This window comes from Bactrocera tryoni, chromosome 1, assembly GCF_016617805.1.
Source record: "Bactrocera tryoni isolate S06 chromosome 1, CSIRO_BtryS06_freeze2, whole genome shotgun sequence".
NCBI lineage: Eukaryota > Metazoa > Arthropoda > Insecta > Diptera > Tephritidae > Bactrocera > Bactrocera tryoni.
This window is the reverse complement of record NC_052499.1, coordinates 3,640,488-3,660,090: the sequence shown is the minus strand read 5'-3', so window position 1 is coordinate 3,660,090 and position 19,603 is coordinate 3,640,488. Positions and strand designations below refer to the sequence as shown.

General features: G+C 36.0%; 2 non-coding genes across 2 annotated transcripts; one reads left to right on the top strand and one right to left on the bottom strand.

The window, feature by feature from the left end:
* Positions 1-16,789: 16,789 nt before the first annotated feature.
* Positions 16,790-16,861, bottom strand: Trnap-ugg. The gene has a single exon. It is a non-coding gene; the product is annotated as a tRNA-Pro (tRNA).
* A 517-nt stretch (positions 16,862-17,378) lies between these two features.
* On the top strand, positions 17,379-17,451 carry Trnaa-agc. The gene has a single exon. It is a non-coding gene; the product is annotated as a tRNA-Ala (tRNA).
* Positions 17,452-19,603: the final 2,152 nt, after the last annotated feature.

Genomic DNA, 19,603 nt, shown 5'->3' with positions numbered 1-19,603 from the left:
GCGCTTAGTTGGAAGTAAATATTGGCGCTTGCATTGTTCTTGTTATTGCAAAGTGCAAATAATAATAATAAAGAGTACTTATTGTTTGATTTATGCGTCTGTGTGTTATGTATTTTGAGTAAGAAACGTTCGGTATTTTTTTACATACCAAAATTTATGCGGTGAAAGCAATAATAATAATAATAATCATAGACGGATGTCACTGCGTGACTTGGCGTCAAATTATGAGAGGAGATCATTGTATGCTTCATTTTGAAAATGTTCCAAAAATTTAATCGAAACCAGAAAACGTGTTAACTTTGATTGCGCCGAAGCTATAATACCCTACACAAGTACAAAAATCCTTAAAGAACTTGATTTTGACCGGTCTGTTTGTTTGGCAGCTATTTGCTTTGTGATCCAATCTGAACAATTTCTTCGAACTATTATTGTCTTGGACGATACCTCATGCCAAGTTTCATGACGATATCTCGTCTACACAAGCACTTGATTCCGTTTGTTCAGTTTGTAAGACAGTGGTAAGCTATATGTATTTGATCTGAAAAAACTATTTCGAGATTGCATTACTGTCTTAGGTAATAACCTGTGCCAAATTTTATTGAAGATATCTCGAAAAATTAAAAGTTTAACCATATAATCACTCAATCGTTTAGTTTGTATGCTATTGTGATCCGATATCGGCAGTTCCGACAAATGAGCAGCTTTTTGAGAAGAAAAAGACGCGTGAACACTTTCAGATGGATATCTTGAAAACCAAGGTCCTATGTAGTTCACCTATATATGGACAGACGGACAGAAATACCCAAATCGACACAGCTTAATGTTGATCATTTATAGTGTATACATATGTTATAGAGACGTTTTCTTCTGAGCGTTACAAACTCTCCCGAATTCATAGAGCTTTTTGAAAGTCTACAAGCTTGAAACCCAGAAGTTTTGAAAATATTTAATTTACTAAGATAAAAGTTTCCAAAGAATGAAAAGTACTCTGAGATCATTATGCCTGAAAGGCTTGATTAAATTCTTAAAATTATAGCAGACAGGGTTAAAAATTGAAGATGTTGGCGTATTTGTTCACACGATTATGCCTTATAAATACGACGATAACTGTATTTGAACTCATTTAAATGCCTAGAAATAGACTTTGTTCTGAGTTAACACAATAGATTACAAATAATATTTTAAACAGTTTTGCAAATTACCACATTGATTATAAAGAAAACTTTTATAACAAAACCAACCGGAGAAAAATGTCACAAAATAACGGAATATCCGCAGATAAAAAATTGTTCTCATAAAATGATGAGTTTAGAAATTATGTATATGCCATCGAATTTGAAAGAATTACAACACCATATCCTTAAAAAAAGCTATATAGTCATAGAAGTTTTGAAAATAATAAGGACAACAAGCAAGAAATGATTATGACCTCATTAATTTACCTCTTTGTTAGAGCGGTATCGGTTATCAGTATAGGAAAAATAACCATCTTATCTACTGATTTCTTAAATAATCTATGGACAAAAACTTTCATTCGAGATTTTACGTCGTGTGTCATAACGGCTTTCATACATAAATTTTTGCTATCCTTCCTCGTTGAGATACATTAACTCATATAAATGCATTATAATATTGTAGTAAGGTTTTACTATTAGTTAATCGCTAAAAACAGCATTCCTTCTTGTTTTCACACTTTTATTTTCAAATTAATTAATTAGCGAAATTTTTCATTTCAACGCATATATGTATATGTAAACTTACATACATACACATATAGTAAGTTACAATGTAGCGTTGAATACATCATAAATCTTAAGAAGACATGCTGTATGCCAAGACAAATGCATATGTTTGTAAGCACATGCGAGTACCTTCGCATTTTCGACAACTGAACTTGTGAAACAGGCAGGCAAGGAATGGAGTTTTATTCTCGTACATACTAAACTTACACCTAGTTGCGAAGTTTTTTGAAAATATTTCTTAAATAAACACATATGCAACTTTCTTCACCAACATGTTTGGCCACTCCCCTTTTTTACTTAACCGTCACATTCGTCAAGTGTGGAATGGAGTGTCGTCTTAGTTTACTAAGCAAACTTCTGCTCAAGTACTGCGTACTCATGTGTGCGGTATTTACTTTTTGGCTTTTCGGTTGTTGTAGTGGTGTCTCATGAAAAGTGCAGTGCGCTGAGAAGTGTCTGGTGTAGAGCAAATAAGAATATTGTTACTTTTGTTTATTGAGTTCCAAGATGTTGCCTTTATGATTTTATTTTTTGTATATGAAAGTTATTCATATTTTACTTTAACTCAAATGATTAACACAGAGACTTTATAATACAAGTATTGTGTTTTTAGAAATAAGATGGGATCATTGATCATTTTCTTGAACAGTAAATAATAATTCTTTATGAAATTTTCCTGTGATGAGTACACCAGTTTTTTCACACAATAACACCTCAGTGCTTATGAACACTCCCAGCTTAGACCAGGTTAGATTGATCTAATCTAAGTTAACCTTTTTCGAAGCTGTTAGTTTTACAGGTTCCAATCATCAGACCAGTCAGTCTGTATTATGAAGTTTGAGACAGAGTTTGAGATCGTATTGCTATTCTATTTTTTCAAATGCGCAAATGTGTTGCTACCAAAATCGTAGACCAGACCAGACAAACGTTTCGTCGTAAACAAACAGCTGTCAAACACCCACTAATTGATATAAGAAGATCAATAGCCACACGAGCATGAAAAAGGTTGTACCAATCTAGGAAAAAAATATTTCTCGATTCGATTTGCTGGCGCAGTTATTGAACCAGTCCTGGTCAAATTTGATCTTAAACGTAGTATAGGGTTTGTTCTGAAAGTAATAGGACTGATTTACTTCTGCCGCAACTGTACTTCAGAAATGAGCGGACCTACTGGATTCGGTAGAGGGCGTTCCTAGCTAACGAACAAACGGCTGGTCAGTTGTCTCCGAGCGCGACGTGTTTTTGTTAGTGGTGCAAGCCAAACATGCAGCATCCATTAGAGCAGAGGTACGTAATTAAATTCTGTATGACCCGGTAAATCTACGACAGAGACGTTTGATATGCTCAAGCAGGCTTACCCAGATGTTGCTTTAGCACGAAGTGGTGTGTTTCGGTGGCACCAGGCATTTTTGGTAGCACCAGGCACTTGGGGAGGTCGCTGATGAAGATCGGAAGAATGAGCAAATCCAAAGTGAAAACGATTTTCTGAAAGATTTAAAGATTTGTAACGATTAGTTTACATCGCCTCAGTCCGATTACTTTCCGGATAAACCCTGTATAGACAAAATATAATATTTGCGTTGCTATTCGTTTCTTTTTTCCATAACTAATTTGCGTTCACCGTCCATTTCCTCCGCATTACCCCACCGCGGTCAAAGGTTAAACTTGCACTTATTTAATTCATTCACACAAAGCGGTCAACAAACAACCCATTAACCACATGAACCAGAAATATTAATGCGAACATTCCAACAACAAAAAAAAATCCAACAAATCACTGAATTTTCTCTACAACAAACAAAATGCTAATTTGTGTTTTATTCAAGCGTGTAAAAGCGATTAGAAAACTGTATGCTCCTACATGTGCGGCAACAAAGATAAGACCAAACCGACGATTCATTGCTGACCGCGCAGCTAATTCCGGAATGTAACCCAAACAGAAGTAATAAAATAAACGCAAATAATAATAAAGTGCACAAACAGAAAAAAATAAAAACTTTTTGCAAATAAAGTACTTTTCAAGGAACTGGACACGCAGCACCAAGATACACTTGCTTGCTCTCCGCTTTGGTCGTTAAAGGATCATCTTTTGAGAGACCCTTTTCACATGATGTGGCGAAATGGCCAAGCTGTTTAACCAGGCTAACAAATACGCATACAATCAAGCGATAATAAAATGCTGATAATGATACCGAAAGCCGTTGATAGACGCGCCCCACCGGCAGTGGACCGTGCGGAAAGGCCCGCAAAAATAAGAAAAACAGAAAAAAATTGAACTTAAATGCCAACAGATATGGGTGCACAAATGTACATGCGGGCGGCTTACTGTTGTAAAACAGCAACAACAACAATGCAAGTGGCAAGCGTAGCCAAGCATTGCCAGTGAAGCGAAACTCCTGGTCGACTGGTCAGCATTGGAGAAGAGCTAGCATATCGCTTTACCAACATTTAATACACATAACTTGCCACACCCATACCCTCGCACCAACACATACAAACACACAAGATACCAAATTTAATGCCAGTGCACGCGTCCTGACCACTAACCCCTTTCTTCCACACCATCCGCGCGTCTAAAGGGCTTTCGCCAGTGCACTGGGTTGGACTGTCACTCGCATTACAACTCCCTCGGGTGCTATCACAGCCAATTAGGAGAATATTTTCCCTGCTAAATCGCTGCTTAGCAATGCAAATGGTGTTCCAACTATGTTGGTATGTTGGCTTGTAAGCATTTGGGTATATTCTTCCCATCGTTTGTTTCGGAAATTCACACCAACAGCAAGCTGAGTATATTTTCTAGTAATTTCACTTCTTTATTTGATTGTTGTTGTTGCTATTTACTTGCAGCTTATCAAATATGCGCGTGAAATATTATTTGCACTTGAGGCGGCTGGTTTTCATTAGTTTTAACTCAATATCCGTCTTAAGTACATATGCTATTAAGGTACATACATACATATATACATATGTACATAAGTGCAGGGGTCGCGTCTAAGACACGTTCTATACCTTTTGTAACGGATGTATCGGTAGGCTTTGATGTTTCACACATGATTCGATAATTTGTATGCTCTGCTTGTCGTATGAGAGTTTGTGAGGAAATTAGGAAATTGCTATTTCCTGTATAACGGCTTTTTCTGATACGATATTAAACACATCCGATTGCAAAATAGCAGTCTTAACAAGGTGTTAATGGTTCACCTGGTTCAGGAACATTTTAAATATTTTAAATTTTCTTGAAAGCAATTTGTTCGAATGAATTTTTTTATACTCAATAAAAGTATTTAAATCATACCTATAAAATAATATAGACATTTCAAGCTTCGACTTCCCATTTCTGATAGCAAACTATGTAACTGATTTTTACTAATAGCGGAATGACGTTTTACTTACTTAGAATTTTCAGACTCTTAAATAGGAAAAGCTCTGGCTCCACTGTTTAACATTGACGTACTGTGGTTCTCGGACTCAGGTCCACTCCACTTTGTGTCAGATTTCTTGTCGTAAAGAAGTTAACTTGAAACAGTGTGATGCGCATCATGTAGTACAATATGAGGAAAACTCGACATCGAAGAAATGAAATCGGAAGAAATATGCATTAATATACAAAATCATGAAGAGAATGTATTCCACAATTGCGCATTATCCTTCTGTGAAAACTGAGACTTACGGTCCCTTCTTTCATTGATATAATACTGAAATAAGATCCAGTTTAGTGCTTGGCTTGGTCTATTGCTGTTAAAACTAACATTAAAACCGTGCTAATGATGTCTTAAGTTTATCGGTCCTCCTCGAGTAGCCTTATTTCACTGATAAAGGTAGAAGTATGCCAGTAAGCTCAATCAACAACACATTCGGTTTCATGGAGCCATATACGACTTAACATACTTAAGATGCTTGTAATACATTTTAATTACCAACACTTCTATATTTGTGTATATCAACCTATTCTTCATTGGATTTTTGAGTTTGTTATGTTTGCAACACCATGAGGGGCTTGTTATTTCAAGAGATCAGGTTATTAATGTCTTTAAAATTCTTTTTTATCTCTTATTATTATTTTCTCTATTTGCGTTTGGGCGCCAATGGCCAGAGGACCTAATTATCCTGACTACTAATTAAAAAGTTTTTTCTGATTTTATTTTGTGTTAATAAACCAGGGTCTTTCAAAAATAATATCACTCGAAGTCCGAGCCTAATAGATCGCTACCAATTTATAACTGGGTATTCAATAAGAGCGCTTCACAAGTTTTTTTTTTTTTAAATAAAAAAAAAATGGGATATTAATGAAATTCTTTATTCCTGTGAAAGTACATTCAATGCCATTATGTATGGGACTCGATTTGTTTTGTAAGACCACCACATAGACCATAGACTTGACGTAGCTCCAGAGGAAATAGTCTAAAGGCGTCAAATCACACGACCGAGGCGGCCTAATGACTGGGCCATTTCGTGAGATAACACGTTCATCAAACTTGGTTTTCAATAAATCGATTGTGACATTCATTATGTGGTTTGTGGCGCCGTACTTTAGAACCGCATATTGATATGGACATCCAATTCGGCTCAAAAATATTCGGTTATCATTGAGCGGTATCGATTCGCATTCACAGTAACATGTCGGTCTTGATCATCACTGAAGAAATACGGCCTACTGACGCCGCCGGCCCATAAACCGCACCAAGCTGTGATTTTTTCGGGATGTAATGGTGACTTATGTAGTACGAGTGAATGGCTGCCTGACCAATAACGTCTATTTTGTTTATTGACGAATCCATTCAACCAGAAATGAGCCTCATCGCTGAAGATGATTTTTCGATGAAAATCCGGATCATTTTCAAGTTGTTGCTCAGCCCAATTCACGAACATACGACGATTCTGGTGGTCAAGCGGCTGCAGTTCTTGCGTCAATTTGATCTTGTAAGGATGTAGCCTTTCGCAAAATTGGTCAGGCAGAACGATTAAGACGACTATAAATTGGACGTAGCGCTCTTAAAGTTGAGGCCACTAACTCCGAATTTCGAATTAAATTTTAATAATTTCGACTCGTTACTGGATCGTATGTCTTTCTATGATGAACTGAAAGAGCGGGAAAAAATATTGTTTAATAAGTTTGCTGCCACTATCGGTCTACTTTTGTAGCATCTCTATTGAAAAACCCGTTATAAGAAGCTACACATCCAATAGCGTAAAGTTAACACCAAATACTTCTATGTATTCTACTAATATACCATGGATCATTGCTCTTTGTGCGCATAAAATTGTTCAAATCGAAAATTCCCGCAGTCACAAAAAACTGTTTGTCTACAGTCTAAAGCAACACACAAGTAACGGTACACAATACGCAAATAACAGTATTTGTTGCTGCCACTGACTATGCTTCTAGGAATCTATGCAAACTTACTACTTAAGTTTAAATACGCAAAAATCGGAAGTAAATAAGTAAAAATCAATCGATATTAGTCGCAAATGCTGCCACATAAATACAAAAATAAATACGTTTGCCAATTGAAGTATTGCATGGATTTGGTCACCAACACACCACGCGCAAACATACATCCAATATATGTACATACATAGATATAGATATTAGAAAGGAAGACAGGAAGGAAGAAAGTAGAGTTCTTTCACTGCATCACTTGTATTTCTTCCATTGCGCGCTTCCTCAGCCACTTCCTACAAGTGGTTATCCCCACATCTCCTCGCTTTTCGCACGCATAGACGGCGGTTAGGTATTTGGAAGTTTGGCTAATGGTTTGGGCCATAAATAATGTCCGTTTGTACTTTTAAACGACTTCCTTTCATTTGTTGTTTTCGCTGCTTTTTACTGCCATTACTATTGTTATTTCTTTAATAGGTATGTTTTTTCTCCGTCTCTTTTTATATCTTTTTATTTATTCTTACTTCGATTAGTTTTTTCCTTGTTAAATTGTTTCAACGCCAATACATAATGGCGAACGCACAGTGCTTGAGAACCAAGGTTGAGAGAGGTCTAACTGTAGGTAAGGGGCATCAGGCAATCGACAGTCAACGCAACCGTCAAAGATAGCAATCTTCGATTTCTTCTACTTCTCCACCTCAGTTGGTGCGCCGCAATTTCCTCAGCATTTTTGTGTGTCGTGTTGCTATTTTTGTTGTAATTTACTTGTAGTATTGATGTTCAAGGATATCGCCGGCATAATCGAAATCCTGTAAAATGCCTTGGTGTTTGTACTTGAACTTTGTTGTAATGTGGAAATCGGAATATAAATGGTTTTGTATTAAGACAGCAATGTGGCAATGGTGGTGCACTTATTTCTCGGGTGGGGGCAGGGGTATGAGAGGTTAGTTAGTTGCCTCGTTGGTTCGCCGTTTGCATCGATGGCGGTTTACATACTTAGCTTCTGGGTTTGGTTGCTGACTGGTGGATTTAAGCTATGACTAAAGACGTGTCAGGCCAGAGGCATTGGCGCCTGATATGCTGTCGCTTGAGGTAGCGCCGAGATAAATGGCTCACTTAAGCGCCCGATGAACGCAGTGAGAAGTGTCAGTTGTGGTGTTCGAGTTTGAGCCAATGGAATTGGTGACACTACTACCAAGCAGGTGTGGGTGTGCGCGTAAATGCAACGTCGCATTAGTCAAAGTTTATCAAAATATTGGTGAAACAGAAGCAAATTAATGATAGCGGCCATTTGGTTTCAATGATAAACGTCGAAAATGTATTTCTATTTATGTTCCTTAAGACCTTTAGTCTTAAATTGACAAACCATAAGTTAGAAAATGTTTTAAAACCCCACACATTTGTTATTGCTACACTCCTCAGTTCTGGTAATACTAATTTAATGCAAGGATTGTTGCAGTTTATCATTTGAGTTCAATTGATCTTTAATTAATGTCAAATGGGTATTGTTGAATGACACTTACCCTAGACTTTTACTACTCCACTCATTATCTCAGTTCCATGCTCTTATTTTATAAAATTATTGTAGAGACTAAATTAATATTCTCTCGTAAGTTTTACTAAGTGTTGCCTCTCGTTTCACATATTTGTGATACGAACATTTCTCACACTTTGGACATTCCTGAAATCCTTCCCTCACTAACTATCATTCACCTTATTATCTCTTTTCTGTTTTGCTTCAACGCCGTCATAGCACCGCCTACAACCATTTTGGTGTTAAAACTGCTGACAGCGGTCGGTTTTAGTGAAGACAGGCCTAGCATAGCATTTTTTGTATGGTCCTTAATTTTATGTAGCCACCCGACAATTTCTCGCTTTTTGTCGTCTGGCGGTCAGCAGCTTTTCATTGTTGGCCTGAGTTTTCACTGTCGCATGGTAAATGTTAATCTGTAATGAGGGTGATTTCAGTTGTATTTGTGGTAGATTTGTCCACTTAGTATGTGGCATACCGCTGTGGACTTGTAACACAATTTTATCGCTGCTAACAGACGATATAAAATGGACCGGCAAGGAGAGTGTGAACTTGTACTTCTGCTTGTATATTTATATATTATATAGTACATACATATGTACTTAATACGAACACGCAGTGGATTTGGTAAACTGTTTTCACCTCCCTCTGCTCCTCAGCTGATATCCCTTGATGAGGCTTATGGTAATGGCAATGTACCAATATCATTTGTACATTTTCACAGTGGATTTTCGGTCTTTTCTTTTGTCAATTTAGCTGTCTACGTAATTCATATAAGTAGTGTGTGAACGAACCTTAGATTTAGTGTGAGTCGTACGAGAGAAGTTAGATGAAACAGCGAATTTTTGAATTTCTGCCGAACTTTTAGCGGGTTCTATATATTTACATTCATTGAATAATGAAACCTCGTAAATTTTGTATTTACTCCAAATAAATTCTCTTTTTTCAGTTTCGACATATTAGACACAGTTATATAAACTACAAATATTCCGAAGTTTTAGTTTAGAACACTCTCAGTTTGCTACTTAAAACTATTTCCAAATATGATTTAAGCTGAGTTAGAAGAAATTTGTTCGAATGAAGGGAGTTCCAAAGTTGATCATCCTGGCAAAAATGCGTTAAAAACATTAAGTTCGAAGGAAGTGTAGTGTTAGAGGTACGACCTTTCAAATAAAAATAGTCCACGGTAAACGCTTTGTAATGGATTTATGATAAAATTTATAAAAATTTCAGTAAAGTTGGTATTATTACATAAAATGGCTCTTGGCGCCATGGAGGATATTCTCATGAAATTCATATGGATTGGGTTATTATTACCAATTAATATCAGAAACAATGGAAGAATTAGTTATAAAGCACTTTACGAGTACACTGTATATAACAGGGCAATTTAAAGGTCATTGGCTTACCATAGTAAAACACATTTTTTTGGCTAAATTCGTTTTTTATTCAACATATTTCCATTCAAGGGTGATACTCTGATCATAGCGACCATTTAACTTTTACATAACATTTTTGTAGTACGATTTGTCCTTTGCTTCAAAATAGGTCTCAGTTTCGGGGATCACCTCTTCATTCGACGAAAATTTTTTTCCAGCGATCACTCTTTTCAGATATGAGAACATCAAATAGTCGCTGGGGGCCAGATCTGGAGAATACGGTAGATGCGGAAGCGATTCGAAGCTCACTTCATAAATTTTTGCCATAGTTGTCGCTGACTTGTGACTCGTTCTTTAAACGGTTCAAAAAACAGTATGTAGTAGTCGTTGTTTATGGACCTTTCGTGTGTAGTTCACTGGGATGACTGTCGATGCGTCAAAATGATATAATCTGCAAACTAATGATCCCACAGCTGTCAAATTTATACATACGACTTTTGAAGGTTCGGGATAACTAAAAATTATATGAATTTAATTCTAGTAGCGCCATCTATGTGTCAGTCCGGAGCCTTTCCAAACGCTTTAAGATAAGCATCGTAGATATCTACATATATAGTTCCATCGAAATCTATCGCCTGCGTCCTCTAAATGAACACCAAGAATGTAGATCTTGACTTTGTTGAAGGGATGGTTCTGAGTACTAAAGAAATATGTTATGAAAAGATAATAAGTTTCACTTTTTTTCGATATTCTCATTTGAAAAAAAATATTTGTTTAGCTAAGTTGGATAAAAGGGTTTAGAAAACATTCCTTAAAGAAAAGATATGCGGGTCTGAAACACTGGAATGTACAAGTGAATAGGAGACAATTATGGAAAACTCAACTAAAATAGTTTATACGCTTTTATCTTCCTTCAAGGATTAGCAAAAAAGAGAATGTCCATGGTAGACCTATGTATAAGTATTTACGGAATGAAGAAGGTTAAACCAAATGCATGAATCTCTAGCAAGACAGGAAACCACACCGGCTTATCACACCGTCCTCTTAGATGTACATCCGCATTACCGGTTATATAACGCATGCTGCGCTGAATATGATAATGCTAATAATTCTGCATGTTTGTCATTGTCCATTTCGTTGGAACTGTAGCTAAGTTATTGTCTGCGCATAAGTTGCACTTTTTTATGATTTGTTTAAGTCGTTTTTTGATCGCTTTACTTATTTCTTTTTCTCGTCTGCGCTAATGTGCAAATTGCAAATTTACGAAATGTGATGCTTGACCGTTTGTTTTAACATTCTCTCCCTTCTATATCTGTATAGTACTTACATCTGCATATGGTATGTATGCCATGGATGTGGAAAATGTGTGCTATGTTATGGATATGTGCTTTATGCCGGATGACTGACAGCCATGTGTGTGACAATGCAAGTGACAATCGCCAGCTTGATTTTGTGCTAATGAGCTGACGCTATTTTTCATTTTAGCAACACTGAGTTTAACGTGTTTCTTCCTTTCTTTTGTCTGTGTCTTCCTACCGTTGGCAAATCATTGCATATTTATAAACTTGCGCATAAAGCCACTAATGAGTTGCGCTTGTTATTCGCTGTCAAATTCCTTTAGCATTTGGCCTTTTTGTTATCGAATTCCTGAATTTCTCAAAGTCCATTTGTCGAAGATTCTAATAAAATGGCTTTCCATTGTCATCCTCACTACCGCCTTCAATAGCCGCTTGCGCTGTGCCTGCTGTGGAAAGCTGACCGTCGGCATACCATAGCCATACGGCAGCCAACAACTGTCCATTCGTCGCTTCATTGTTGTTGTACGCAATTTTATATTCAAATGGTTAAAATTAAAATCTGTGACAGTTTATTTGAACAATTTAGACTTATCGCCATTACCACCGACAACAGCCGCTACCCAGCGTTTTAGGAAGACTCGCTGTTAAGCTGTGCCTTGTTACTCGCTTGCCGCTCTCCTTTACGTCTTATTGCTCTCATTGACTGTATTATGCTTCTTCTTCATAAACCTTGCCATTTCATTTTAATTTTCATTCTCATTTCCATTCTACTTGGGATTTTCATTATACGCCAGGCGCTCAAGTGCGGTCACTGTATTTAAATATTTACAGCTATCTATACATATAACTGTATATCTGTTTTTTATTGTGCACTCTTCAGCTGTCTTATAAAATCAAAATGAAAATACGAGTATTGCGGTTGAAAAATCGGCTACATTCGCACATCTGCTGCTTCCTTATGTCCCTTCCGCGTGGTCTTACCTTTTTGCCACCTATTCTTTATCTGCATATTCACACTTAGTTGGCGCATTGGGATTGTCACTGCTGTGCTGCTGGCTTTTTAGGTGGCGCATGTCGCGTTACATACATTATACTCTCGCCTTCACGTTTTGGGTACGGTTGGTCGAGCTCGTTGAGTTCTTTGGGTTCACTGCGATTGACAGTCGGAGTGGCTTGTGTTGTTATTGTACACATTGTGTTGCGGATTTCAATTGGAATTTTATTTTATATTTGTATTTTAAAATTTCTTTCCGGACAGGAAAATGGACAATTTGTGTTTGTGGCAATTGATTGGCAAATATTGGCTGGTTGTTGGCGAATTGCTTGGAAAAGCTTGATTAATATTCAGTGAGCGAGATGGCAGATGATTTGCGCGTGAATGCATATAAAATATATTTCTTTATAGATATGTATGTATGTACATTAACTCTTCTTATTATTAGTAGCGGAAGCTTAGTCCCATAGAAATTGCATATTTTTAACTTCCGAACTCATATGCATATGTACATAGGTCTGGAAGCAATTAGTTCCAAGCAATTCCAAAAGTGATTCAATTACTGTAGAGGTATTTCCAAGCCAAGCTCACCCAATTTTTGCCGAGTCATCAAAGATGTGTGTGATCTAGCGTTGTCCTGATGGAAGAAGCCCTTTCTGTTGATCAGTTCTGGCCATTTTTTCGATTTCTTGCTTTAATCTCATCAGTTGTTGATAGTAAAATGTAGAATCAATCGTTCGACCAGACTGGAGTAGCTCATAGTAGATGACTCCTTCCAATTCCACCAAACACTCAGCATAACCTTTCGATGCGTCAATCCTGGCGTTGCGACCACGCTTGGACCATGATTTCTTTCGCACATTATTGTCCTATTTGATCCACTTTTCGTCCCCTGTTACCATTCGCTTCAGAAATGGTTCGATTTCTTTTCGTTTCAGCAAAGAATCGCAGGTGTTAATTCGGTTCATTAAATTTTTCACAGACAATTCATGTGGTAAACAAACATCGAGCTTCTTTTTGTAGCCAACCTTTTTTAAATGGTTCAAAACCGTTTAATGATGCATTTTAAGTTCCTTAGCGATGTCATGGCTGCTCATGTGACGGTCCTGGTTATTATTTTCCATAATTTCATCGACTTTTTCAACAATAGGTCGACCAGGGCGAGGCGCATCTTTCACATCGAAGTTTCCAGAACGGAAGAGAGGGAACCATTGTTGTGCTACACGAACTGATAAGCATCATCTCCGTAAACTTTACAAATTTCAAAGGTATTCTTCCCTTTTTTATAAAAAAAAAATTCAAAATAAGCGAATTTCTTCATTATTTTCACCAATTTAGTAGCTGTAACTTTTTTTCAACTTCCCCGAATTTAATTTTTTGTTGTTTAAATGAAGCTTAAAATCTCACCTTTCCAACACTATATGTTATGAGACAATGTGATTGGTAGCACTGGAGATATACATACGACGGCAACGACATCTATTGACAAAATACGAAAAGACTTTTTCGACTAATCAATATATCAGAAAGTACACGGCGAACCATTGAAACTCAATTGGATGCAAAAAATTCGATCTGTTTGAAGAAAACTTATGAAATTTGGGCGCAAGGTTTACAAAAAAAATGAATATTCTTGTAATAACATGATCTTCGAAAACTTGAAATGATGCATCATTTAGTTCGAGGAAAGTATTTCTGATAAATGATGTAGTTGAATTTTTGGCAATGTTATTAATTTAGCAGAAGTGTGATTGGCCGGTGGTTCCGTATTCTTAGAAAGAAGCTTGTAGGTTCTCAAAGAAGCAAACCGCGCACAGCACTCATACCAACTGACAAACCAACATCAATATATGGTATTCTGTCGGTCCTTGTGCTTATATCTGTATGCCATAAGTACACAACACGAGGCTCTAAGCAAAATATTTTATGCTTCTCTTGTGTAAAAGGACTGTTTCGATTATGATTTAAGTGGATACGTCAGCAAACCCTTCACGTTATTATGTCTGATCATAAAACAGTACAACCGTAATCAGCGATTTCGTCGGTATGCAAAATAAGTGCTGCAAACATACATAAGTATGTATTTCCATCCAAGTTTTACTACGTCGTGCGATTCTTATTTTTCCCAAGCTTTTCATTTAATATTTGCAAATATGCGATCATAAAAATAATCGTCACTTATCAATAACATAAAAGAGAGTTGGGATTATTGGAACTTTAGGGTATGTCTAATATCCTCTATTATCATTTAAAGAATGATCAGAATTCATGTATTACATCCATAATTTTTTTCGGTTATCAATTAAACATTTCGATATACATACATATGTGTGAGAATATACATATGTACATACTTATGTATCTAAGAGAAATCAGTTTTTTTCAAATAAAATAGTTTTTGCTTCCCAAAAACACATTTTTCATGCTTATTAAGGGGTCAGTAGGATAATCTGGCCTGTTTTTTTGACTTTTTTTTTCATAGAAATTTTTATTCTACAATAGAACTTTTTTCACATATCATGAGGTATATCGTGGAGTGTATAAACACATTTTTTTCAGATTTTTTTGATGACATCTGTCGGAGAAATGGCTGGATGAATGAGATGCGTTTTTTCACTGGCGGACACAATTTCTCATGTTTGGATCATCTGAAACACAAAATCCCAATTTATTCTTAAAATATACGTGAATGGTTATCGTCCCTACCAGAATCATAAAAAAATTTTGATAAATAAAAAAGTAATTAACTTTTTTTTTTAATTATTTCCATGTTTTTACATAAATTTTGTCATAACATTGTAAATAAATTTAAAAAAAATTATGAATCTGGTATGGACGATAGCTAGGCGTTTTGTGAACATGTAAAAAAAAATTAAGCAAATCGGTTGAGTAGTTCGACCGGAATCATGTACGCCAGTTTAAAAAAGTGTGTTTTGAGAAAAACGCGTTTATAGTTTGAGGTGTGCACTACGAGCGCTCCGAACGTCGAGGGGTATTATTATTTTTGGGCCTTTTTCGAAACCTTCCAATGGTAAAGTGGGTTTCAATATTTGTTCTAAGGGTATAAGGGAACAGAAAATGCAAAAAAAAAATTTAAGATTACCCTACTGGCCCCTTAAGATAATTAATATGTTTCGTATTCAGGATTAACCCTTTGGTTTGTTCTAGTTTTCTATATTAGATGGCTCAGATTTGCTTGGTAATACTGAAGTATTATTTTTCGATACTCCCTTTCACTCTTCATGATTATTTTAACAACACTGGCTGATTATTACAATTAATCCAAAATAATACTGAAGCTACTTCTGAAATGTTTGATTCCGCACGAACTTTGACGTCTCTTTTTTCAATTTATATAATTTATTTGAAGTAAATTTTCTCATAAAGTATTATTAAACATATGTAACTTATTAACTTACATCCATGAAACTGGCTTTAGTCTTTTTGAGTGGGTTAGACCAGTTTATCTAAGTTGTCTGTTGGGGTATGGCAATGGTATTCTCTTAGCAACTCTAAAGCTGTAATTCTCACACCATACGATAGAGACTTTTCTTAGCACACTTCCGTATCTTTGTTGCTATTATTATTGGTTGGTTTTCAGATGACTTACAAGTCAATTCAATGCTAGTTTTATGTGATATTCCCAAGGCTCTCATATCGAACATATCAAACATATGCACAAAGCACCCGGGAGGGAAGCAATATGCAAATGACTTGCGGCTGAGCGAAGAAAAGCGTAAATTGGGAGAAGGAGCGTCACAGCGGCACTCACACGCCGCTTGAGAACACTCGTGACTTCTTAACTGGCAATAGGAAAAGGAGTAAAATACTCATAAAAAATGTCAATGACAACGACAGAATCCTGAATTGAATTTTTATATGCAAAATTTCACATTTTCTTTACCGATGCGAGTAGTTTGGAGGGCAATAAAATAACATTGTCAGCTGTTTATTGTTTTTTCGTGTATTTATATGATAATATGCAGGCAAACATGAATATTTGTTGTGTCAAAGCGTCATATTAATGCCGTTATATGTATATTTGCAATATTTTTGTTATTGTTGTTAACTCAAGTGTATAGACGAATTTGGAGCGCTTTATTTATTTAATGTGACTACAGTGGCGTCTTGCGAAAATCAGTATTAGATATTATTGCATATTGTGTATGTTTGTATGTATCAACTTATATTTATATTTAGCATAGCGCCAGCCCACACTGTGGCGCCGCAAAGCCAAATCATTTTTATTGTCGTTTTTCTGTTTACTTTGTGTGCACTCATGCGGCTACCCGTACGCACGCACAATAAATATGCGAATTTTAAGTTTACTTTCGCTTAAAGAGGTTTCCCTTAAAGAGAGCAGCAGAGAATTTATTACTTGGTGATTGATGGCTTTCTACAAATGAAATTTTTTTTAATCAATATACTTTTTTCAATGTGTGTGACTTTTTGAAAAAAGTAGAAAGGGCTCAACCGGGATTTGAACCCGGGACCTCTCGCACCCAAAGCGAGAATCATACCCCTAGACCATTGAGCCGCATAAAATAAATTTTGTATTGAATGATTATTAGCTTAAGGCTGGCTATATTGTTATTTTAAATTTTTACTCTTAATAATTTCGATATATTTCATTAATACAGATGTTAAACAAATATTAGCGATAATGAGTGATATTCATATTTATGGTCATATACATACATATGTATATTATGGATCTCTGAAGGCTTCATGCCTAGAAAAACTCTGTCCATAAATGTACTTACCTAGGATATGTACGTTCCTAAGTATTACGTAGCATTTGGAAATCTCACAAGCATACGCCTATTGAAATGCGCGCTCAAATTCGAAGCAAAAATAAATTTGTTTTGGCCCAAAATATCAAACATTACAAGTTTTTCTGGTTTGTCCTGGTTTACTGAAGATTTGTGTTAGAAGAATGGTTCATTGGCTTGTTGGCTTGTTGGCTACCTGGGCCTACTGTATATCTGAAATAGTTTTACTCTTTGTTGTTACCTTATTGCCGATGTGACGTAGTTGTCATTTTAGTGTTAACAGGGGATGTAGCTCAGATGGTAGAGCGCTCGCTTAGCATGTGAGAGGTACGGGGATCGATGCCCCGCATCTCCAATTTGTGGTTTATTTTATTGATTTTTAATTTAGTTATAAAATACTCTTGTTGCAAGGACATAATTTCAGCTAATTCGATACCCCACTTGCTAAAAAATTTTGCTTTTAGTTTTAAAATCAGGGTAATTGAAAGAAACACTTGGACTTCACAAGGAAACAGATTGAAATTCAAGAGGAAAGATTTGTTTGTTTTAATGATTAATGGTAACGTATTGGGCATTGCGGGTAGTGGATTCTCCTAGCTTCTATGCTTTACTCATTTGAACACTTACCACTGTTTCCGTCCATTCAACGAGAATGGCTTGCCGTCGATTTTTCAAATACATGTAGATTTCCATTTATGTATATTTCGGAATAAGGCAGCCCTCCTGTTGTAATCTGGCAACTCTCAACTTTATCGTAATGTTTGACCTACGGGTGCAATTTTTGTTGTTTACAGTAACTTAAAATATTCAACTCGGAAAAAATTGAATTAAATTACTTTTTAACAACTTGGATTCAGTCAGAAACAGTGCATTGATAAACTTAACTAAATATTTGGAGATGAAGCCCCATAAAGAATCCGTCTTTAACGATGGAATGGTAAATTCAATCGAAGTCGTAGATCACTTCAAACGAATTTCGTGAAGGTCGTTCAGATATTGCATAAGCATTTGACTGTAAAAAAAGTGCAATTTGGATCCCACACAATTTTTAAGTCGAGCAAAAAAATGTTCGTATCACATCGATGCTTCGAAACATGTTAATGACATCGCGGCAGGTGATGATTCTTAGAATTACGCGTATGAGCCCGAAAATTAACAGCAGTCGATTGTATGGGTTCGTGCATGAAGCACTTCCAACGAGAACAACACAGAGCAGTAAATTCTGAGTCGTACATAACCATTGTTTTGACAGTTGTCTTTCAAGATATCTTCACCACGACAATGCGAGCTCTCACACATCGAAAATCGTTGGGATTAGTCATCCAATATTTTATTTTTTTTCCAGGACAACGTTTTTCGACATCTGAGGTGCTGGTCTATGCGTTCAGCTTGCATATTTTGGAGATACCTCAAGCAGAGTGGTGCAAAAATTTGTAGTTATTAATGGAGACTATTTTGAAAAACAAGAAAGCTATTTTCGATCGCGAAATATAAAAAGAATCCTCGTAAAACGTTAATCGCACAAACTTAGTTCAATACTTAAAAAAGGCTTAGCTCGTATTGTAATATCTTTCACTCAAGCAGAAGAAATATGATAGTAAGAATATGAAGGTTCTGCTATTCTTTAACAAAAATTTCTAAAATAAAGCCACTGTAAATTAAATGCCTTTTAAGCACAAATATATTAGACAATTTCGAAAAAAATGACAAAAAATTAATTTTCATAATTTCAAATATTTCCCGTCATATTTTAAATAAACCCTCATCATATAATAAAAAAAATCGCTGATTTATTGACATTTAATAGCAGCGACATCTTGCGTATCCCTTTTCTGCGTCAAATCAGCTAAAATGCTTGAGTCATCAACAATTTTTAATTTAATTTGAAAACTTTCATGGCGCGCTCGTTATATTTTTGTTGCAAACTTTTCCCCACCATTAAACGAATTTAACCCTTTGGCGATGAAGATGCGCCGCAGCCAAAAAAGTGACTTTCTAAATGGGAATCATAAATAAAAATCATAACTTTTCAAGCAAATAGGCGATGTCTCACCATAAAGGCATATTGGCTGACGGCGCTGCGAGCTGGTTCGAGGTCACACCAGCGACTAAGACGGTTTTGGGCGATTGCTTTTAATTGCATTTCACTTTAACCCACTCGCGTTTGTTTAGCCGATTATTTATATTTTATATTGCTGTTGTTTTTGTTAAGCATATTCGTAAATGGCATAAATTACAATAATTGTTGCATTGCGTAACGGCATCTTTCAGTGATTTTTAAAAAATCGCAAACTCAAATTCAAATAAGTGGTGCTATTAGGGAAGAAGAAGAAGTAGAGCATGTAGAAAAATTAGTTGTTTCGCTAGTCTTTAGAGTTAACTCAAAGTGAATTTTAACTTGCCATTAATTCTTCATCATCTTAACACGGGTGCATGGGTTTATACATATGTATATGTATTTTAATATATACATATATGTATATGTATATATGAATGTAATGCGTAGA